The following is a 25,530-nucleotide window of genomic DNA, read 5'->3' as shown; positions in this document are numbered from 1 at the left end:
AAGAAGAAGAAGAAGAAGAAGAAGAAGAAGAAGAAGAAGAAGAAAACGAAGGAGGAGAAGGAGGAGGAGAAAGGGGGCTGAAGTTGTTTAAAAAGTGGGTACAAGTTAAAACTTTTAAAAAAAATGGGTATAGGTTAAATGGGGGCGACCAAATAGGACGCCCCGTGCAATTTTTACGGGAAAAACTAATGACAATCGGTAGCTACAATATAAACCATACAATTAATAGCCCAAAATCAATTACAAGGGCTAGCCCAAAACCACTGCCACTCTTGCCCCTTCAAACTTCAAACTTTTCAACTCTGTAACCACTCGATGCACCCCGGTTAAAAAAAAAATCAACTACATTTCCCTATTTTCACTCCTTTTTTGATATTTTTTCCTGCCTCAAAGATGTGTTCAGTACTTAAATTTGAATATTTCAACTTCTAAGGATCTAATATTAAACTCCTTGCACTTTAAAATAATAGGTTCAATTGTTACATAAAAATAACTCCAGTTAAATATATTGTTTAATTATCGCCACGAGTCACTGCGCTATTGACTTATTTCAACTAGTAATTGTTTTTGGAGTGAGTTCGTGAGATGAGAATATTATTACTCCATAAGCTTTTAGCCTGTGGAGTGAAAATAGCAACTTTAGTAATTTTGTCAAAACGTAAAAAAATTATATACAGTATTATATGCTGTCCCTATTGTCTATATACAGAATAGATTGTCACTGTACAATTTATATACAATAGACGTCACTGTACAAAATATATACAATAGACTGTCACTATACAAAATAGACTATCATTATACAAAATATACTAAATAGACTGTCACTATACAAAATATATACAAAATAGATTGTCACTAATATATACAAAATAGACTGCCACTATACAAAAAATATACTTTAGACCGTCACTATACAAAACATATACAAAATAGACTGTCAGTATACAAAAAATGTACTAAATAGACCGTACTATACAAAATATATACAAAATAGACTACCATTATACAAAAAATATACTAAATAGACTATCACTATATATACAAAATATATACAAAATAGACTGTCACTAATATATACAAAATAGACTGTCACTATACAAAAAATATACTAAACAGACCGTCACTATACAAAATATATACTAAATAGACTGTCACTATACAACAAATATACAAAATATATATAAAATATACTGTCACTATACAAAAAATATACTAAATAGGCTGTCACTATACAAAATAAACTGTCACTATATAAAATATATACAAAATAGATATTATTATACAAAAAATATACTAAATAGACCGTCAGTGCCTGATATTAAGGATATGATAATCATTTATGAATACTCTCTTGCCGAAAGGAATTAATTTTCCAATTATTTCAGGCTTTAGAACATTTTACTTAAATTCCAATAGGCAGCACTCAAAAGATTACAAAATTTAATCACATGCGATATTCATGCAGTAGGAATTCCAATAGCTGTTATCAAGTAACTTCCAAACATCTAATCAAATATAATCTTAATTACACTACTTATAGTATACTTATGTTGTTAATAAATAAAGAGTAACACCCTTTTACAGTTTTACGATTTATCACATGCCAAAACATACTCATTACATCCACGTTCCTGCTTTTTCACATTCTTGGATCACACTAAGAGTTGCGTGGAGTTGCAACAGCAAACAGTGGCAGAGGCGGATCCAGATTTAGATTCTGCGGGTTCAACTTTTAAGGTTTAGCATTGAAGACCTACCATTTGTTGCAGCTTTAATAAATTTTTACAACATAAATTTTTACTCTAAATCCGCGCCCCTGAGCAGAGGAATTTTCCTGTGAATAGTTAAACCAGTGCATTCAGTCATATCCAGATCTTGCCCCTTTGGCAACTCCCAGTTAAAATTCTTCACAACATTTGCTAACACAAGCTCATTAGTAGCCATAGCAAATGAAATTCCAGGACATCCCCTTCTTCCTGCTCCAAATGGTATCAATCCAAAATCATGCCCTTTATAATCTATCGACGAATTCAAGAATCTCTCTGGCTTAAATTCCTCCGCATCATCCCAAATTGCAGGGTCTCTCCCTATAGCTCAACCGTTAGTTATAACCATAGTCATCCCCTGATACTAATTCTTGTTTCCCTTTAGCTATTTCTCGCACTTCATTCTGAAGTTTTTTCATGGCATTGGGATGCCTTAGAAGCTCTGTCATGGCCCATTCCAACACTGTGTAAGTTGTATCAGTTCCTCCCGCAAAGATGTCCTACCAAAAAAAGTCATTTCGTAAACAAATTAAATACTCCATAAACTAGAAGAATGACAAGGATTTTAAAGATATATAAATGATGTGATTGATTACCTCTAATACCACCAAATTAATGGTGTTATTGGTGATAAATCACATCGTTTATTTCATCATGGGAAGTCAGTGAAGATGGTCAGAGAGTTGAAATAAAGATAGCAAAAACATAGTATTGGTTAAGGTTTAACAATATTGTAGTGAAGCTACATCTGTCTTCAGCTACCACATGTTTCCTGAAAAATATTTAAAGGACCTACAGAGGGTCATAATTAAATAATTTCCTTGGTCATTCAATTATAAAATGGTGATATTTGGCGTCATCGTATCTCTATAATACAAATCTACGACTAGCTACATCAGATTATACACATAATAGAATAGGAGTATATAATAACATTTTATTATACCAGCATCAACTTATTGTGAGGAATGATTTGCGTTAGAAGGGTAGTAATTAACATGCTCTCTACGATACAAACAATACATTTGGAGTTATTAATCTTACTACCCACATTCATGCCGTATCTTTAGTACTAATTGATACTCTACCTGAGCAGGGGCGGATCCACTTGGACCCATGCACCCCTCCCTAAGTTATGTATTGCACTGGTATTTTTTTCAGTAAAGTAGTTATATTTTCATGTGGGAACCCATGGTCAAAACAGCATTTGGTGCAGTGGTGGCGTAGCCCCTTTGCCCGATCTTCCTTTTTTGTTTCAATTGAAATCCCAGACATAGGAATGCCTGTTGAGGATCTAATTAAAGTAAATAAAAGTATACTTTTTTTAGCAATTTAAATTCTTAATGAGATAATTACATAGTTCAATGCTAGAGCGCGCGCTGAGAAATAACTTACCACAATGAGAGCTTTGGTGCCATCTCTGTCAATGGAAAAGCCATTCATGTTTTGCTGGTAAATCCCAAGTAAAACATCAACAAAATCCTCTCTGCCTTCATTCTCCACTCTTCCACCCAATAAGTAAGTCACCCTTTTATGATTATCTAAATGTTCTTCCACTACTCCCTCAAGAAACTCATTCATCTCCATTGCAACTCTCTCCACTTTTGCTTCTAAACCACTTACTCTATCAACCCATGCAAGTGAAAACAGAAATGTCCCAAAATCAAATCCACCTAATATTCCCACAAATTCCTTCATTAGCTTCCTAAACTTCTCTCCACTCTTCCCTCCACATATTACCTCCCAAAAGCTGCTCTGCTTACAATATCATTTGTAAGTGTCATAAACAATTCACTCAAATTCACTGCCTCTGGAGACACTCCCTGATTTTCTTCAGTAAAAGAGCCGTCTCTTCTTCCCTCATAACGCGAAAAGATTGAACCTTTTTGGTACTAAGAAACTGAAGGACACAAATGCTTCTCATTTGTCTCTAGTACTCGCCATAAGGCGCGACAGAAACATCCTTAAAGTCGTAAAGAAGATTCTTGTTGTCGTTGAAGTTGGATTTAGGCCTGTCACAGAAAATAAAGGTCATGGATTTTCATGATTTCGGAAGCTGCCTCAGCTGAGGAAACAACAAGAGTATTCACACTTCCCAGGTTAAGAAACATTAAGGGTCGATGTTGTTGAGCTAACTTGTGTAGAGAGTGATGAGGGTACAAACCTAGTTTGTGCATGCATGTGACCAATAAATGGTAATTTGAGGGAGAAGGGGGGAGATTTTTGGTTTTAGTTTTAGTCAAAAGGAGCCTCATAACAAGGAAGGAAATGAGTGAAAGGGCTAAAAAAGAGGATAAAAATGGATTGAAGGACAGTGACTCTAGCCATTGTAAGGAGCTGAACATATTGTTTATGTGCTTGGCAGAAGGAGATTAGGTGAATTGAGGTAGACGTTTAATACAAATCTGATCTTCTGAAGAAGATTATTTATAATGTACATTAAGGAATTTAAAATAAGAATTAAATTTTTATAGACAATCAATTAGTGGCATGATTTGTGTTTGTGCATTTTTAAATATCGTCGTATGTTTCTTCTTCTCAATTTTAGTCCGGTTATGCACCTTCCTCCTCTCTTTCCAACTTAATAATAATGGGTCGTTAGTTTCCATTTCTTTAATCTGATTTCATTAATCAAAAGCAGATACAAACAAACTTATAGAATATAGCCCGCATGTGGTGCACATATTGTTTTAATTTATTGGATGTATAGAACTTTTCAACACTCCTTTTTCAGTTTCAACTATTCCCATACCAATCTTTTAAACTTCAACCAAATATCATCCAAATTTGCCATTATTATTTTGTCAAATATTTTAACTTTCAAACAATTTGTTAGATGGTGATGATCTACGCCCACAACCACAAGCTGCCAATATAACTCACTAAAATTTCAATGTAGATCATGAATTCATAATTTTAAAAATATACTTCCTCCGTTTCATATTATTTGAGATAGTTTGACTCGGCACGGAGTTTAAAAAAAAAAAAAAAAGACTTTTGAAACTTGTGGTCTTAAAAGCTTATGGGGTAAAAGGTTCGTGGGGCCATGCCATTTGAGTGGCTATAAAAGCTTCTCATTAAGGCAAAAAGGGTAAAATGAAGAGTTTAAAGTTGAATTATTTTCAAATTTAGAAATGTGTTATTTGTTTTGGAACAGACTAAAAAGGAAAGTATCTCATTTAATATGAAACGAAGGGAATAATAAATTTAGTGCTAAGAACCTTTTAATCCTTAATTCGCCTACAATTCCAATTGGTTTTTATGAACATTGTTCAATAACAACTTAAAAAATTAGTGAAAATTTTCCACTATTTGACAAAGTCAAGGGAAGAAGACGAAGACTTGTGGCAGAGTGACAAAAAGGGTTCCACTTGGGGCCTCAATGGCTTCTCAGTGTCATCGTCAAGCTCTCCTACTCACTACTAGAAATTCGGCCAAAATTTGCTGTGGTCGACCAAATGACTATGGTCGGTCAAAAATCCAACCGAAGTCGGTCAGTTTTACAAAATATTTTCTTTTTAAATTTTTTACGAAACCAACTGAATTCGGTTGTTTTTTAGGAATTTTCAGAAATGACTATTGTTTGGTGGCTATTAACTTCCTATAGCTACCATAGACATAATTACTTTTCGTAGATACCTTTCAGTTGTTATGGTAATGTGTTCGAAGCATTCGAGCTACTGTATTCATAAATACAGTAGCAAAAATCGGCTAAAAATTAGGGCAGTCCAGCTGTCAGCCGCTGTATTCACATGTATTCATGAATACAACATAATAATAGGTCTCTCTACTTGTTTAATAACGGAAAGCTGCTAATTTAACGAGATACACCCCTAATATAACTCACCTAAATCAATTATAACACACAACATTATCAATTCAATTAATGAGAAGATTTATCAGACGCTAATTACCAAAAAACAGAGCATTCTTCAGAGTTTCAGTCCCTCTTTTCTTTCTGATACAGTTCGAGTTTTTTTTCCTGTCATTGTTCGAGGTACTGCTCGAAATTAATACAAGTATCTACAGAAATATTTTGAAATTCGATTTTCTGCATGTATTTATGCCGGATACAACCTGTAATAGTAACATACTGCCTGCATATTTCATAATAAACCTAGTGCTTGTATTATGTTGTATCTAACAGTTGTGTTCAATGTATTCAAGTTTATTTTTGTATTCACAATATTGTATTTATTCATAATACATGGTATTACTGCTTTATTGAGTATATTTCATTGGTTGTATTCATTGATTTTCTATTTGTATTAAGAGTATTCTACTGTATTTTACTATATTATTGTTTTAAATACAGATGGATACAGTTAGGTTGAAAATACAGATGAATACAGTTAGATTGAATGCATAACTAATTGATGAATNAATACATCAAGTAATGATTCCGGATACAACCTGTAATAGTAACATACTGCCTGCATAATTCATAATAAACCTAGTGCTTGTATTCTGTTGTATCTAATAGTTGTGTTCAATGTATTCAAGTTTATTTTTGTATTCACAATATTTTATTTATTCATAATACATGGTATTGCTGCTTTATTGAGTATATTTTATTGGTTGTATTCATTGATTTTCTATTTATATTAAGAGTATTTTATTGTATTGTTGTTTTAAATACATATTGATACAGTTAGGTTTAAGATACAGATGGATACAGTTAGATTGAATGCATAACTAATTGATGAATAACATCAAAATGATAGAACTAACAATGTATTTAAAAATATTGTTGTAAGAACTCAAATACATATAAATACATCTAAATACAACAGTCAAAAATCACTGTACAAAATAAAAATCGGTGTATGCCTTATCGAATACATATAAATACATCTAAATACAAGAAGAGAAAATCACTGTAGAAACTAAAAATCAATGTATGCGGACTCGAATACATATAAATACATCTACAATTAGAGTCATTGCGTATTTTTGTTCTTCTTTGGGCTTCAATGGTTGCTGATGAACCTGCAAATACAGGTTCCTCTTGAGTGATTTACAAATCGAAAGACGGCCCTTCGAAATTGAGTGCTTTAATGGTATTCTGTAGAATACCTAACAATGGTGGATATTTTTAAAAAAACTGTTAAAGAGAAAAAGAAGAAGCTTTAACCGGCGAAAAATTCAAAAACTTTAGTGGTGAGTGGTGAAAATCCGCGTTGATGATTTATGACTTGCACAAGTTCATAGTTCTTGACAGAAGCAAGAAATCATGAATCAGAAGGGAAAAAATTTGGTGTCACGCCTTCACGTCCTGTGGAATTGGGAAAGAACATTTTTGAAAAGGATGTTAAGAAAACTTGCAGGAAATCATAGAAAAACTCACTGTTTTCATGGCTGAAGAGTAGTAATAACCATGGAAATCATGGAAAAGCTTACCGTCTGTCGGAGGTAACCAACTTTCTAGTTCATATAGGAAAGAATGAGAGAGAGATCGTGGAGAGAGAAATAAGATACTATGCATGATTTTGGGAGAGAATAAACTGAAATAATGAGAGAGAAAAATATTAGACAGCGTATTTAATGGCTTAACAATAGGAAGTGACCATAAAATACATATTTTGCTATAAAAAACTAAAAGGTATCTATAGAAAATAATATTTTAAAAGGGTTTTATTTATAATAAATAGGGTGTAAAGCTTTGCTATAGGAGGTAAAATTTTCTCTCTTTTTTTTGCGCCAAAATGTGAAAAGTTATTTCTGCGACCCGAAAATTATTTTTCAAGAAACCGGTCAACTAAAATTATTATTTCAAGAAATCGATCAACTTCGATCGGTTTTTAATTTAAATTTAACTAAAATTAATATTCGGAATATCGACAGGTTTCGGTCGAGCATTTTAAAAAATCGGCCGATTTTGGTCGGTAAATTTATTTTTGAAAAAAATCGAGTGAAAATAAAATTAAAGAGTATAAAAAAAAAATAAAAAAAGTATTAAACCCAATGGCATCAATGGTCTAATAGTAGTATAGTATCTTTGATAAAATCTGTGTACATATCTAGCAGAGAACACAATTGCATGTGATTAAGAAGAAAATTAGTAGAGAGAGAAGAAGACGAGTGACGAAGAAGATGTATTCATTATCTTTGTAACTAACTCTGTTAATACAGAGTGTTGGTTATATACAGCTGTCTCACACGAGTCACGTGTGTAAAATAGGTATAAGGACTAAAATACCCCTGACTAACTAACATAACTACCACATGTTATATGACCCTAATTTTATAATCTTGCCACAGTACAAACCACGGTTCGATTCTCAGATGGTATATTTTTTAATTACATAATTTTAAAAATATCCACCGACTTTGGTCGGTGTCGGATTTTTTTGGCCGGTTGTGGAACTTAATTGACCGGCCGAAGTCGGTCACAATCGATTGAAGTCGATCGGTTGGCTCTATTGACTACCACGAATCGGTTGGTTTTAGGTTGGTTTTTGCCAATTATCGACTAACATCGGTCGATTTTGGATATTTTTAGTAGTGACTACTGATGAACAACGCGTAAACTTTTGGAGTATATTTAAATTTTCCTGGATTCAGGGATTACTAAATTTTCTGGGTGGGAGTCGTTGTTGATTAATTTGGATAAAACTTACATAGAAGAAACAAAAAATGTGGTCTTGCCGTCAAGGATTTATAAACGATATCTATTATTATTATTGGAATCGAACCTTTTGGCCTCTAATGAGAAGTCTTCTGACTATGTGTTGTCTTAAGCTCCTGCAGGAAAATTTTATGCATAAGTGACGTCAAAGAAGCAGCCAAATTTAGTGCTAGTATACAATTGTCAACACCAAATAAGCTAGTAAAAGAAAATAATAATAACAATAATAATATATAATTGTTGAAACAGACACCCAAACAACACAATAACAATAACAACAATAACCTACCAGTATAATTCCACAGATTGGGTTTGGAAATGATAGAGTATTATACGCAGACCTTACACCTACCTGGTGAGGTAGAGAGGCAACACAAACGACACAAGAAGTGTAAAATTTAAGCAATTGGACAAAAGAAGTCCTAACTAGAGGACGGAGTAGCCACAGCTAGCAAAGGTGATTTCCTACGGACAGTGAGGCTACTAGTTTCAGTCATATCCAAATCCTCCTCTCTTAATCCTTCTGGTAATGCAAAATTGAACTTGTGCACAAGCTTTGCCAATGCTAACTCAATCACAACAACAACAAAAGTTCTTCCCGGGCAGCCCCTTCTGCCTGCTCCGAAGGGAATCAATTCATAGTTTAGTCCTTTGACGTCAATATTACTATTCAAGAACCTCTCTGGCCGGTACTCCTCTGGATCATCCCACGACAACGGATCTCTTCCGATTGCCCAAGCATTAATTATGACTTGAGTTTTAGCAGGTATGTCATAGCCTAGTAATTTTACGTCTTCTGTAGATTCTCGAGGAAGTAGTAGCGGAAACGGTGGATGAAGTCTGAGACTCTCCTTGATCACTGCTTGCAGGTACTGCATATTTCCCAAGTCATCCTCTGTTATCTCCTATTTCCCTTGGGCTAATCCTCGCACTTCATTCTGTAATGTTTCGATAGCTCTTGGATGCCTCAAAAGCTCAGTCATTGTCCATTCTAGAGATGTATATGTTGAATCCGTACCCGCAGCAAACGCATCCTATGCATTAGCCAGAAGCACAAAAGAAAAAACAAACAAGCCCGACCTTGTAAGTTAGTACTAACAATAGGGGATGATGAACGCAAAAAAGTACTTGGTGTAGTCTCATCACCATTTTCTTCTCGAATTGATGTTGCGATAGTAATTATTTTACACATAAAAATACAGATTTCAGTGAACCTGTTCTGTCACCAAAGGGTGATAGATTGTTATGTTGAATTAAATAATGCATAGATGACTAGCTATGTGGGAGTACAAGATGCTTACCAAGAGGATAGCTTCCAATGAATCTCTTTGAATAGGAAAGCCTGTTTCCTTTCCGTTCTGAATTTCAAGCAAAACGTCCACGAAGTCTTTAGCTTCACTCTCGTGGTATTTTTCTTTCTTGTTCCTACTCATGTGTTCTTCAATCACCATTTCTAAAAATGCATCCAACTCTTTAGCTACTTTCTCCACTCTGATGTCTAGGCCATTGATTTTATTGAGCCATTCAAGCCATGGAATGTAATCCCCAACGTTAAAACCACCTAGAAGTTCAAGAAGCTGTTCCAGGGTGGCCTTAGCATTCATCCCACTTTCCCCTTCATTATATTTCCTCCCTAAGGCCACTCTGCTAATTATGTTATTAGTCAGAGAACAAAATAGATCTCTCAAATCTATCACTGAAGTCGAAGAATCACATCCTTGCCTGATTTTTGCAATCATGTTAGCAGTTTCTTTTTCTCTGACATCACGAAAAGATTGGACTCTTTTATTGCTGAGATGGTGAAGCACAGTAATACTTCTTACTTGCCTCCAGTATTCACCAAAAGGACTAAAGCCCACATCCTTGGAGCCACAAAATAGTCTATCAGCGATGCTGGATTTAGGTCTGGTTGATCAGACGAGGTCGTGGGTTCTCATGATATCACGAGCAGCATCAATAGAGGAAGCAACAAACACTAGCTTACTGCCCAAGTGAAGTAGCATGACTGGACCATGTTTTTCTGATAGTTTATGGAGAAAGCGGTGAGGATGCGACCCAAGATGATGCAAATTTCCAATGATTGGTAGCCCTTTTGGAGATGGTGGTAACTTATTTTGGCCTGTCTTTGAAGTAGTAAAGAACCATTGATGAAGGAAGAAAATGAAAACAAGCAGAGGAATTAGAAGCGAATACCAGAGAAGATCCATTTTTTGTTGTAGCGAGGAATACTGAGATATAATGAAATTAAGTCTTTGGTACTTAGAATTGAGGCTTCAAGTTAATAACACTGTTAGCTAACAGAAGCTGTTTTTATAACAGCTGCTAGTTGAATTGTTGATTCCATTGTATTATAACAGCTACTAGTTGAATTAGACGCAAACTTGCAAGTTTGCACCATGTATACTTCGGGTTTCTTTAAATAATATAATTGGGATCTGTCATGTATTTTTCTTGATTTACGTGGTGAATTCTTTAACATTTCTTCAGCTAAGTTATTCACTAGTAATATTTTAGTGATTCTTGCTTGTTTTTCTTTCTTTTCTTTTCGTGCTTGTCATAACTTTTCAAATGTTGATGTTCTTTTGCTCTTGGTAGAGGGCTGGGATGCATTCTCACAAAGTATAAAGAATCAAGAAGAAACATCAAAATTTCTAGTTGATGGAGATACTTTCCAACTACAGTCCTATGCCACGATTACCATCTCTCCGTGAAGTTGTGCTCTATCCTTTTGAAAGTTCCGTCTGCAATAAATAGACAAACTTCCATACACACGTACTGTCATGGGCGGCTTTTCAGCCATGCCCCATGACCCCTTGGGCGAGCCCCGTGGCATCCTAGCAAGCCTCCCAATGCCTAGCGCCACGGACGGCCTCGTGGTCTTGGCCGCGCCAAGTGACAAGCGTGCAGGTGCCTCTGTCGCCCACCGATATCCCTCGCCAGCGCCAAGCCGCAGGCAGATGCCAACAGCACCGCGCGCGCAAACCGTGATGCCAAAGACACTGTTGCTGACAACGGACCTGCTGCTGCTTTATAGAAAACTAAGTTATTTTCATTGTAAATATAGAGTAGTTTTATTTCACGTACTTCCATTATGTTTCTCTAGCTTAGTCAAGTTTAGTTTTGTAGCTTTGGATTATTTTTTTAAGCATTATTAGGGGGGATCAAGCAATCAAACTTTCTAGCAAGCAAGAAATTCTCTGTACTGGTGTCTCTCCCCCTCGACACCGCGTTGCTTTTCCGAAATAGCTTTCATCAATGCAATCAAGCTTTCTTTCATTCTCAATTTTCATTTCTGTTCTCTTAATTGCTCTTGACATTGGTTTTCCCGTACGGCACTGACAATCTAGTCTAGCGTACGGAGAGGACCTCAGTTGGCGGACAGTAACTGCACTGACATCAGTTGCTTAGCGTTACGTCACCCTTCCAAGGAATCTCAGGAAGGCGCCGCGTAACAGTTGGTATCAAAGCCTAGGCTCGACATAGGACGAGGGAACGTATTGACATTACCACCATTTTTGACCATGGTGAATCATGGGGACCGCATTGCGGCTCTCGAAGGGGCGGTTGAGGTATTACGGCCTATTGTGGATACGGTGCCTGAACTAAGAACCAGCCTAGTGCAAAGGTTGGACGACCTGGACCGCAGGGTGCTCCAGGCTGAAGTTGACATTGAAAAGATCAGTCGCGACTCCGAGGTAGACCGACAGACGGCTGCCATAGAGGCGGCCGAAATTTTTGAGAAATTCGAGGGGCTCCAACAGGAGCGCACCGAGGATTTAGCCCACAGGGCACAAGAGGTAGACAGGGTGACTGCCATGCAACAAACTATTGACAAATTGACAGACCAGCTCAATATTGTCAACGCTGCGTTACTGGGCCTACTTCGAGGAGGTGGAAACCAAATCGGGGGCGCTGTGAACCCCGCTTCCGCGACACAGAAACTGAAAATTCCTGAGCCAAAGCCATACAATGGAGCTATGAATGCCAAGGAAGTGGAGAACTTCATCTTTGACGTCGAATAGTATTTCGATGTTGTTGGGGGCCTAGAAGAAGCTAAGAAGGTAGCAACTGCTGCCATGTATCTTCAGGGTGATGCTAAACTCTGAAGGCGGGTGAAGTACGAAGCCATCAAGGCCGGTGAAGATACTCTCTAGACATGGGTAGAACTGAAGGCACCCATACGCCTACAATTCTTTCCCAAAAATGTTGAATACAATGCAAGGAGAAAACTACGGGAGCTCCGTCAGACAAAATCAGTGCGGGACTACGTGAGGGAATTCTCCGCGCTCATGCTAAGCATACGCGACATGGGGGACAAAGACAGGCTCTTCACCTTCCTGGAAGGGTTGAAACCTTATGCCCGTGTGGAGCTACAATGACAGAGGGTAGATACCCTTCCCAAGGCGATCCAAGCAGCTGAATGCCTTGGGGACTATCAAATGGAAGCTCGAAAGGATAGGCCCCAGCCGCCTGCCCGAGCGGGATTCAAAGGGGGCCAGCCTAGCAATGGTGGCCCTAGCAAAAGTGGGGGAGATTGGAACTCAAACAAATCTAGAGCTCCTTCCTTCGGCAGCAACAGTGCTACGTCAAACAACAATGACCGGGAGAGAAAGCCTCCTTCAGGATGCCGTCATTGCGGCAGGGCACATTGGAACAATGAGTGCCCACATGCACAGATGAACGCCCATCAGGCTATTGATGATGGGACTGATGATGACTCAGACGATGCAGACCAGACTGAACCAGTAGGTGCCTTCAATGCAATTGTTGGTTCTATTTCTGAGGCATTAGGGGAGACCAGTGCTGGTATTCGTAAGAAGAAGGACCCATGTACCGTCACCAAGAAGGGGAAAAAGAAGGCGAATGAAGAGACTCCTCTTAAACAAGAGAGGACCTTAATGTTCGTTGAGATAAAGGTGAATGGCAAGCCCATTCGGGCTATGATAGACACGGGTTCTACCCACAACTACTTAGCCTCGACTCAGGTGGAGCGCCTTGGACGAGTTGTAGGGAAAGGTAAAGGTAGTGTCAAGGCTATCAACTCGGCCTTGCAGTTGAAGAAGGGGGTCAAAAGGAATGAACCTACGTTCCTGGCAACCCTTTGCATTGAAGATATAGAACGCTCCTCGGGTCCCATTTCTGAACCCGTGAAGGAGTTACTACTGGATTTTGAAGATGTCATGCCACAAGACATCCCAAAGCGGCTCCCGCCTAGGCGCACTGTGGACCATGAAATTGAGTTAGTGCCGGGCGCGAAGCCACCGGCCCGGGCGCCTTACAGAATGTCTCAACCCGAACTCATCGAGCTTCGGAGACAATTGACGGAAATGCTAGATACAGGGATCATTGTACCCTCCAAGTCCCCATATGGGTCCCCTGTTCTATTCCAAAAGAAACATGATGGCAGCCTGCGACTCTGTGTGGATTATCGAGCTCTAAACAAAATCACCGTGAAGAACAAGTACCCTATTCCTCTAATGGCAGACTTGTTTGATAGACTGGGTGGCGCGACGGTGTTCACCAAGATAGATCTGAAGACAGGTTATTAGCAAGTTAGGATTGCAGAGGGTGATGAACACAAGACGACCTGTGTGACAAGATATGGGTCGTACGACTTTCTGGTCATGCCGTTCGTCTTGACCAACGCCCCAGCTACATTTTGCACTCTCATGAACCAAGTATTCTGAGAGTACATCGACGAATTTGTGGTGGTCTACTTAGATGACATTGTGGTATATAGCCAGACATTGGAAGAACACTTAGTGCACTTGCGGAAGGTCCTAGCTCGATTGCGGGAGCATGAACTATATGCAAAGTTATCCAAGTGCTCCTTTGCTTAGAAGCAAATTGACTTCCTCGGACATGTCATCGAGGAAGGACGCATCAAGATGGACCAACAGAAAATTCAGGCCATCACAGATTGGCCTCCGCCCAAGTATGTCCATGCCTTGAGGGCGTTCCTTGGCCTATACAATTTCTAGCGGCGGTTTGTGAAGAACTACTCCCTTATCGCAGTGCCATTGACAGAACTCCTCAAGAAGGTCACACCCTGGGACTGGGGACCAAGGAGAGCGGAGTCCTTCAACGCATTAAAAGCGGCTATGTCTAGTAGCCCCGTCTTGGCGCTCCCTGATTTGGCCAAGCCATTCAAGGTACAAACGGACGCATCTGACTATGCCCTCGGCGGAGTCTTGCTACAAAAAGGGCACCTTGTAGAGTACGAGAGTCGGAAGCTGAAGGATGCAGAGCGGCGCTATGCCGCCCATGAGAAGGAATTATTGGCTGTCGTCCACTGCTTGCGCCTTTGGAGGCACTATCTGCTGGGAACCCTGTTCGTGGTCAAGACGGACAACACAGCTGTCAGCCATTTCATGACCTAGCCGAAGCTGAATGGTCGACAGGCCAGGTGGCAGGAACTCCTAGCTGAATTCCACTTTAACCTGGAGTACCGCAGTGGAAAGACTAATCATGTTGCTGATGCGCTCAGTCGGAGAGCTGATCTAGCATCGGTGTGCCTACTCGCCACCCTAAGGGGGAGCGAAGTAGCCACATCCATCAAGGACCAGATACAAGATCTACTCATCAAGGATCCTGCTGCTCAGTATTTGGTTGATTTGGTAGGACAGGGCAAGACTCGCCAGTTCTACATGGAAGATGGTTTTCTGAAAGTGAAAGGGAACCGACTTTATGTTCCTAAAAGAGGAGATTTGCGGAGGACTCTTCTAGCGGAATGTCATGATACTCTGTGGCTGGCCATCCCGGTGAAGAACGCACCATGGCGTTACTTCGCCGTGCCTATTATTGGCCTCAAATGGCCGATGATGTCGCTCAGTATGTGAAGACTTGTCTAGTATGCTAGAAGGACAAGTCGGACCGCTTGACACAAGCGGGAATCTTGGAACCACTTGCTGTCCCAAAGAGACCTTGGGAAAGCGTTTCCCTGGATTTCATCACCGGATTGCCCAAGGTCGGAGATCTCACAACTATCTTGGTTGTGGTGGACCGATTTTCCAAGTATGCCACCTTTATTGCAGCCCCATAATATATATCAGCAAAAGATACAGCTCGACTCTTCTTCTCTTATGTCGTCAAATATTGGGGCCTGCCCAAAGACATTGTTAGTGATCGCGACTCACGCTTCACTAGCAACTTTTGAACCCAACTCTTCAAGTGCCTTGGGTCAAAATTGAGTCACAGCTCAAGTTTTCATCCGCAATCTGATGGCCAGACGGAGCGGTTCAATGGTACGTTGGAGGAATATCTTCGCCACTTTGTAACTGGATCGCAGAAGAATTGGGTGAAGCTTCTGGATGCTGCTGAACAGTGTTTCAATTTACAAAAGAGCTCTAGTACTAACAAAAGTGCTTTTGAAATTGTTACCGGACAACAACCGCTACTCCCACACACTGTGAATGCACCAAACATGGCTAAATCTCCTCGAGCTGCCAGCTTCTCAAAAGAGTGGAAGCGGATATGGAGATAGTGCGGAGCTATCTTGTCAAAGCTCAAAAGCGGATGAAGAGGCATGCTGATCAGAATCATCGCTTTGTTGAATATCAAGTAGGAGACAAAGTGATGGTCAAAATCCCAAAGCGGTACTTATTTGCGGAAGTCCATGACCCTCGCCTATTGCAAAAATACATTGGACCCTTGTCCATTGAAAGGCGCATTGGGAAAGTTGCATACCGGGTGGATAACCCAGCTTGGTGGAAAATTCATCCTGTCTTCCATGTCAGTCTCCTGAAACCTTTTTGGGAAGACACGAAGGATCCTTCAAGGAGCTAGCTTACAATACCCAGTATACGAGGTCCCAATTCAACCTGGAAAAGGCGTGTTGAAGCTATCCTTGATGATAGAGTGATTCATGCCTCAAGGAAAGATCACCAAGAGTTCTTGGTGAAATGGCAGGGCTGTGATGCAGAAGAAAATACTTGGGAGAGGGGAACAAACCTCAAAGCCTACAAGAGCCTCATTGAAGATTATTTTGCAAGTAAGGCGCCAAGGACGTCGCCAACTCAGGTGGGGGAGAATGTCATGGGCGACTTTCCAGCCATGCCCCATGACCCCTTGGGCGCGCTCCATGGCGTCCTAGCAAGCCTCCCAATGCCTAGCACCACGGACGGCCCCGTGGTCTTGGACGCGCCAAGTGATAAGCGCGCAGGTGCCTCTGTCGCCCCACCGATATCCCTCGCCAGCGCCAAGCCGCAGGCAGATGCCAACAGCGCCGCGCGCGCAGACCGTGATACCAAAGACACTGTTGCTGATAACGGACCTGTTGCTGCCTTATAGAAAACTAAGTCATTTTCATTGTAAATATAGAGTTGTTTTATTTTATGTACTTCCATTATGTTTCTCTAGCTTAGTCAAGTCTAGTTTTGTAGCTTTGGATTATTTTTTTAAGCATTATTAGGGGGGATCAAGCAATCAAACTTTCTAGCAAGCAAGCAATTCTCTGTACTGGTGTCTCTCCCCCTCGACACCACGTTGCTTTTCTGTAATAGCTTTCATTAATGCAATCAAGCTTTCTTTCATTCTCAATTCTCATTTCTGTTCTCTCAATTGCTCTTGACATTGGTTTTCCCGTACGGCACTGACAATCTAGTCTAGCGTACGGAGGGGACCTCAGTTGGCGGACAATAACGACACTGACATCAGTTGCTTAGCCTTACGTCGCCCTTCCAAGGAATCTCAGGAAGGTGCCGCATAATAGTACTTTTGCAAATTCTAATTCAATGAAATAACACAATTTTAGGGTGTATGTAGCATTAATTTCTGATTCACAATTAGCTTACAAAACAAATAAGAACATTCTTCAAACTTAGTTTAAACACTTGAAAATCCAACATTTTTAGTAAATAAAACAAAGACAAACGGAGAACTTATATGGGTCAAAATCTGATCAAAGGAATTCTACTAAAGGAAGAACGACCAAGAAGCAACCAAGCCGAAGTCACATATAGGAAGCTACATACCGGCAAAGTGATTTAGCTACGGGCGAGGTCGAGCACTCAATTCGGCCTGAACGGCTAGTTCAACACTTAGACATTAAAGCTGTATTCTGGGTCGGGCCCGGGCCTAAATAGGCCAAACGGGCCGGTCCTAACGGTCCCGGGCTTTGGCAGTCCCGGGCTTAACGGGCCTGGTGGGTGGAACCGGCCCACTGTGGGCCTAAGCTCACTGTGGGCTTAAGCCCACATGGTCCCAGGCTAAATGGGTCGGGCCCACGGGCCTAAACGGGCCTAAGTGTTCCGGATTTTTTTTTTATCTAAGGCATTTTTTTGTAAATTATATATATATATATATATATATATATATATAAAAGTGTATATACTATGTAATTGCTATATGTATATATATTTATATATACATATATATAGTATATATATTATGTATATATATCGTATACATAGTATGTATAGCAATTACATAGTATATACACTTATATATATATATATATATATATATATATATATATATATATAGGCTATATAATATAGCTTATATATATTATATATACTCTATATATATATATATATATATATATATATATATATATATATATATATATATATATATAATTGCTTATATGTATATATATTTATATATACATATATATAGTATATATTGTATGAATATATATAGTATATATAGTATGCATAGTATTATATATATTGCCTTATATATATATAGGCTATATAATATAGCTTATATATATTATACATACTATATATATATATATATATATATATATAGAGAGAGAGAGAGAGAGATATAGATTGCCTTATATAATTTCTTGTAAATATATTATAGAATTGTGACTTAAATCTTATTATTCAAATTTAAACACAAAAAAAAAATTGCAAAGAAATATTCAAGGGAATGCCTTATAATTTTTATTATTACGACATTAACAAAAATGGAAATATCTTTCTTAGTCTTCCTCCCCCCAATGGAATGAGCACAACAAGGTCTAATACCACCATTAAAAGGAAAAAAAAACTAATGAAGATGTGCCAAAATACAAGTTACATATTAGTCTACATATTATCTCTAACAAATTTAATAAATCCTTCAAGGTTCGTAGGAATTTCCATTGGTGGTGGCGGAAAAGAAGCTTGTTCATCACCTCTTCCGGGCGGAGCAACATCCTCCGCAAGTTCCGCTAGCATTTCTTCATAAGCTTCGTCTATCTCCGGTTGTGATTCAGCAAGTCCAAAATTTCTTCTTTCCGAACGGATCCAATCTCTGAAGAGTACTGATTTTTCCAAGCTCTCTCTCATAGACGCTCTATGATCACCGATTTGAAGTCTCGCTTGACTGAAAGCGCTCTCTGATGCCACTGTTGAAGCTTGAAGACATAAAATATCTCGAGCCATCCTTGAAAGAACCGGAAAGTGTTTTTCTTTGTCCTTCCACCATTCCAAAACATCAAAGGTGCCGTATGGATTCTCTTTTTCAAGTCCCTGCGACAAATAAACTTGAAGCTCATTTAGTTGTGAAGTATCACCAATATTATCACCTTGAGAACCCCTGAACTCCATCCAAGAACTAAATGTTTTTAGGCCCGCAGTTCTTTTAGATGATTGCGAACTAGACGAAGTAGGAGTTGGAACATTTAGTCTAGCATGATCTAAGGCAAGTTGATAAGCATTATAAACTGTTTGAGCAGTTATTTTAATTGAGGCTTTTGCATCTGCATGTGTAGCAAATTCCTCATCAATCCAATGAGTGGTCACAGTAAGATAATCACAGTCATTATCACTCTACCAATATCAGTAGTAATAGCAATGCGACAATCTATATGAGTAAATAAATAGCGGAAATATTGTTAATATTCATGTTTATATTTATAAATATTGCTCTTTATGGTTGCGTGAGGCCATCCCTTATAAGTAGGATTATAAACTCTTATAATATAATGCACAAAGTGAGGGTTAGAAGGAAAACTATAGGGTAAGCACATAACTGTATTGGGGAAAATTGTATTTATATATATGGTGACTTGTCATGACACGTAGACTGGTCAAACAGTCAAAGAATTAAGGTTGGTTAACAGATACGAGCAACAACAGATACGAACAAGTTAAATGGAGAAGGCACGAGCAGTCATACAAGTAATTCAACGCTCGTACCTATTCAAGACATTTAAAGGTCAAAGATCGTGAAAAGTCAAAGGAATGAATCTGACAGCAAAAAAGAGCCCAAATACAGCATTTAATGAGTATTAAATACTGGAAACGTTAGAGAATATGTAGTTAACATATATGATTGCATAACGTAACATTTAAAGTCATTAATTGCCCATAATTGTCTTATTATGACAAAGGTAAAGTCTGTATTCCCAAAATGGCTATAAAAGGGAAAGTCACAAACAACTGTAAGCACGAAAAAAACACTATTGGAATATACTTTGATTTACTTGCTTTCTGATCATATTATTCACAAATTTCTTTCTTTATATACTCTTTTCCGATTATCAGTAACCCGTGTTCTTCTAAATTCAAGCTTTGACCTAAAATCTAATTTTTGGTTAACCAAATTGGTTGCGTTACCGGGAATCGAACCCGGGCCTCCTGGGTGAAAGCCAGATATCCTAACCGTTGGACGATAACGGAAGTCATGACTCATAAGTTGAATGAAGATCCATCATATCCTCCAGTCAAGCAAAAAGAAAAGAAAAGCAAAGGAAACTTTCAAAGAATAAAGNGATTTTCTTTGTGGAATCAACTATGTCGAACAACAATGACAACATCCAAGGAAACCCACTCAATCAACAAAATCAGGGAGATCCGCAAAATGATGCTATTCAGGATCAAACACCACGAGACTCACCACGACAATCTCGTGAAGGCACTCCTGAAGGATCTCACACAGATGAACGAGGTCAATTTGAAAATGCTGAAGCTATGGATGATGCTTTACAAAAACTTATCGCTACTCAGGTCAATAAAGCTTTACAAGCTTTTGTTAGTCAATTACCTGCTGCTCCACCCACACCTACTCCAAATAACAATACTTTGGAGAACCCTCGTTCTAGACTAGTTAATTCAAGCACCGGTGAACCCCCAGTGAAACACAGGAGGGAGACCCAGGTAATCCAATAAATTTGATTTGCAAAATCTAGTACTAACATTGTAGAAACAGCTTAGGGAGCAAAACGACCGCATAGAACAAATACCCGGAGTACCACCCATGATCAAGGGGTAGATATAGATAAATATTCTCAATAGCCATGGAAGCCAAGTGCCGCCCCTCTCCCAATTCCAAAGAAGTTCAAGATGCCCGATATTCCAAAGTATGAAGGGACAACAGACCCACGAGATCATGTTACTGCATTTACAACAGGAGTCAAGGGCAATGATTTGACTAACCAGGAGATTGAATCAGTCTTGGTCAAAAAATTCGGTGAAACACTCACTAAAGGGGCACTAACATGGTATTCTCTCTTACCTGAAAATTCTATAAATTCTTTTGCTGAGCTTGCAGATTTATTTATCAAAGCACACTCGGGAGCTCAAAAAGTTCAAAAAAGAATGGAGGACATCTTCAAAATCAAGCAAGGAGATTCAGAGCTACTCAGAGAATTCGTGGATAGATTTCAACGGGAAAGAATGACATTGCCACGAGTACCTGACAATTGGGCAGCCATAGCCTTCACCAGCAATTTGAATGAGAAGAGTTCAGAATCCACGAGGCGACTCAAGGAAAGCCTTCGAGAATTCCCAACAACAATGTGGAATGATGTCTACAACAGATACAGTACAAAGATGAGGATTGAAGAAGACATTATTTTACGACATAAAACAGAAGAAAAAGTAAGCTCAAGGCGTGTGGAAAATGAAAAGAGATCCGGTAAAAACAAGTACGAGCCTTACATGGGACCTGTGGGAAAGGACTCACGGTCAAGGCAAGATAATCAAAGGTACGATCACAAACCTAGAAACAGGGAATCAGGCTCCTCATCAAGGTCGGAAACGATCAGAATACACGTGGGTCACGAGACGATGATGGAAGTCTAAAAGCAAGGTTCGGGGGTTACAATTTTAATATAAGCACTTCTGAACTTGTTGCTGTTTTAAGAAGCATGAGAGATAAGGTACGACGGCCAAAGGAGATGAGATCAAATCCAAACAGACGAAACCCTGATCATTGGTGTGAATTTCACAACGTCCACGGGCATAAAACAGCAGATTGCAGATTTTTGCAAAGAGAAGTTGATCACTTGCTAAAACAGGGGTATCTCACTGAGTTATTCAGTGAAAAAGGTAAACAAGCATATATGAAGAACAGACAGGAGCCTCCGAAACCACCCTCGCCTAAAAGAACCGTCAATGTTATAAGTGGGTGTGAAGATATCAATGGTGTCTCATATATCGCAGCTAATAAGACTTCCAAAATAACAATCACTCATGGGAAGCAGTTGCGACATGTGCTGGAAGAAGAGAATATTACATTCAACGACGCAGATGCCGAGGGACTCTTAACTCCGCATAACGACGCACTGGTAATATCTCTACTTGTACATGACACTAACGTGAAACGAGTTTTGATTGATCCAGGTAGTTCTGTAAATAATATTTTGATACAAGTATTGCGCGAGATGCAAGCGGAGGTTAAATTGATTCCAAAAGCACATATTTTGTCGGGATTTGACTCTAGTGTGGTCACGAAAGGGGAAACAATAATTACTACATTCGCAGAAGGCATCGTTAAAGACGCCAAATTTCAAGTCGTAGATATGGAAATGGCTTACAACATGATTCTTGGGAGACTACGGATTCATGACATGGATGCTGTTCCTTCAACCTTACACCAAGTTATTAAATTTCCATCTCCATGGGGAATATGTCAAATCAGAGGTGATCAACAAACATCTAGAAGCATCAATTCTGTTGCAGATTCAACTGTTAAGGGTGAAGACAGATAGCAATTACAGAATTTAGGTGAGGGGAACACGGTGTCAACCTCACCTGAACAAAAGCAAACGGATGTGGATTCAAGACCTGATACCATTCAAAACCGGAGGAGAACGAGAACATCAAAACAACGATAGAAGAGCTAGAGGCCGTGTTGTTATTTATACATTGGCCTGAGAGAAAAGTTTATATAGGAGCTAATCTTAGCCCGGAGGTAAAACGTAAATTGATTGAATTTTTAAAAGCTAATGCAGATTGTTTTGCTTGGTCCCATTCTGACATGACAGGGATACCACCAGAAGTCATGACCCATAAATTGAATGAAGATCCATCATATCCTCCAGTCAAGCAAAAGAAAAGAAAGCAAGGAACTTTCAAGAATAAGGTGATTCAAGAAGAAGTTAAAAAATTGCTAAAAATTGGTTCAATTCGTGAGGTAAAATATCCTAACTGGTTAGCTAATACTGTTGTGGTTCCTAAGAAGAATGGTAAGTGGCGAGTCTGTGTAGATTACACAGACCTTAATAAAGTCTGTCCAAAAGATTCTTTTCCTTTACCGCACATAGATCAATTAATCGATGCTACTGCAGGGCATGAGCTATTAAGTTTTTTAGATGCATATTCAGGCTATAATCAAATCAAGATGGATCCAGGAGATGAGGAAAAAACTTCTTTCATAACAGACATGGGGACTTACTGTCTGAAACTTAACATTCAGAAGATCATATATCGCACCTGTCTGACACGTTTAAAATTTTACGAAAATATAATATGAAGTTGAATCTAAATGTGCATTTGGTGTGGCATCAGGTAATTTTTAGGTTTTCTTGTTTCTAACCGTGGTATTGAAGTGAATCCTGCACAGATTAAAGCTATTGAAGAAATCCCTGATATACTTTCAAAACAAGAAAGAAGTTCAAAGATTGACGGGAAAAATCGCAGCTTTGGGAAGATTCATTTCAGAATCATCGGAAAAATGTTTTAAATTCTTCTCGGCCCTTAAGAAGCAGGATCATTTTGAGTAGGATGAGGAGTGTCAACAAGCACTTAGGGATTTGAAAACGTACTTATCAAATCCACCTTTGCTAGCAAAACCAAAGGCTGGGGAGAAACTTTTCATCTACCTTGCTATTTCAGAAGTTGCGGTAAGCGCGATTTTGGTTCGAGAAGAGCAGGGTAAACAATCTCCTATCTATTATGTTAGTAAATCTTTGTTAGATGCAGAGACACGGTATCCACAACTGGAAAAACTAGCACTTGCTTTAATCATGGCATCTAGAAAGTTAAGACCATATTTTCAATGTCATCCCATTGTTGTAGTAACTGCATACCCCTTACGTAATATATTGCATAAGCATGAATTGTCAGGAAGGTTAGCCAAATGGTCCATAGAGCTAAGTGAATATGAAATCACGTACCTACCTAGAACTGCAATAAAATCCCAAATATTAGTTGATTTCGTGGCTGACTTTAGCCAAGGGATGCAGTTAGAAGCAGAAAAAGAAGTACAAATACTTAATGGGGCTAATCCAGGAACATGGACCTTATTTACTGATGGCTCATCTAACGTAAAAGGTGCAGGATTAAGAATTGTTTTAGTACCACCTAAGGGTGAAACTATTAGGCAAGCTATTAAATGTCATTCCATAACTAACAATGAAGCGGAGTATGAAGCTGTGATTGCAGGTCTAGAATTGGCACGAGAACTTGGTATAAATCAAGTGGTGATCAAAAGTGATTCGCAACTCGTGGTTAATCAAATGATGGGGACTTACACAGCTAGGGAAGCAAGGATGCAACAGTACTTGGAAAAGGTACGGGAACTGATAAAGCAATTTCAAACTTGGAAGGTCATACAAATATCAAGGGATGAAAATGTTGAAGCAGATGCCTTAGCTAATCTCGCATCCGCAGCTGATGTGGCAAATGATGCAAACGCTTCAGTTATACATTTATTTCATTCAGTTCTCGAACCTGATAAGAATGAGGTAAATTTTAATAATTTAACTTGGGATTGGAGAAACGAAATTGTTGCTTTTTTACAGTATGGTACCGTCCCTAATGACAAGAAACAAGCGCATGCACTTCGAAAAAAGGCTGCTCGTTACTGTTTAAAACATGGGAACCTTTATCGTAAAATGTTAGGTGGTCCCTTAGCAAGATGCCTCGAACCTTCTCAAACGGAGTATGTAATGAGGGAAATACATGAGGGGCATTGCGGGAATCACGCAGGAGGAAGATCATTGGTGAGAACCTTGATTAGAACAGGGTACTACTGGCCTAAAATGGAAGAAGAAGCGGAAAGTTTCGTGGCTAAATGCGATAAATGCCAGAGGTATGGTAACAATATGCACAGGCCAGCAGAATTATTACATCCAGTCATTACGCCGTGGCCATTTATGAAATGGGGAATGGATATAGTAGGACCATTACCTCAAGCAAAAGGACAGGTAAAGTTTCTTCTCGTACTTACCGATTATTTCACTAAATGGGTAGAGGCAGGAGCATTTAAACAGGTGCGAGAAAAGGAAGTTAAAGATTTTATTTGGCGAAATATCATCTGCCGATTTGGTGTACCAAAGGAAATCGTATGCGACAATGGCCCTCAATTTATCGGAGCTCAAGTCATAGAGTTTTTTGAGAGTTGGCAAATTAAAAGGATTACATCTACACCTTATCACCCTGTGGGTAATGGGCAAGCAGAATCAACAAACAAAGTCATAATCAACAATTTAAAGAAACGATTAGAGGAGTCAAAGGGTAATTGGCCTGAAGTGTTACCCGGAGTTTTATGGGCATATCGCACGACAACAAAGACGAGCACAGGTGAAACCCCTTTCTCTTTAGTTTATGGAGCTGAAGCACTAATCCCGGTTGAAATAGGAGAACCAAGCATAAAGTTCTCACAAACAACACAAGAATCAAATGATGAAGAAATGCGGGTCAATTTGGATTTGTTGGAAGGCAGGAGAGAAGCTGCATTAATAAGAATGGCAGCACAAAAACAAGTGATCGAACGATATTACAACAGGAAAGCACGCCTGAGATACTTCAAAATTGGGGACTTCGTGCTTAAAAAGGTTTTTCAATCTACAAGGGCAGCCAACGCGGGTAAACTAAGTCCAACTCGGAAGGACCCGTACAACTGTCGTGAAAAATTGACTGGAAAAACGGAAGCGAATACGAGTTAGGAAACGAAAATGGACGGGGAAGGTGG

General features: G+C 38.9%; 1 non-coding gene and 2 pseudogenes across 1 annotated transcript; all 3 read right to left on the bottom strand.

Annotated features, from left to right (window-relative positions):
• Nucleotides 1–1,770: 1,770 nt before the first annotated feature.
• LOC109220319 lies at nucleotides 1,771–3,880 on the bottom strand (annotated as a pseudogene).
• Nucleotides 3,881–8,819: 4,939 nt separating this feature from the next.
• On the bottom strand, nucleotides 8,820–10,604 carry LOC109220318 (annotated as a pseudogene).
• A 9,336-nt stretch (nucleotides 10,605–19,940) lies between these two features.
• TRNAE-UUC lies at nucleotides 19,941–20,012 on the bottom strand. The gene has a single exon. It is a non-coding gene; the product is annotated as a tRNA-Glu (tRNA).
• Nucleotides 20,013–25,530: the final 5,518 nt, after the last annotated feature.

The sequence above is a fragment of the Nicotiana attenuata genome, unplaced genomic scaffold (assembly GCF_001879085.1).
Source record: "Nicotiana attenuata strain UT unplaced genomic scaffold, NIATTr2, whole genome shotgun sequence".
NCBI classification, from domain to species: domain Eukaryota; kingdom Viridiplantae; phylum Streptophyta; class Magnoliopsida; order Solanales; family Solanaceae; genus Nicotiana; species Nicotiana attenuata.
This window is presented reverse-complemented; position numbering and strand designations above follow the sequence as displayed.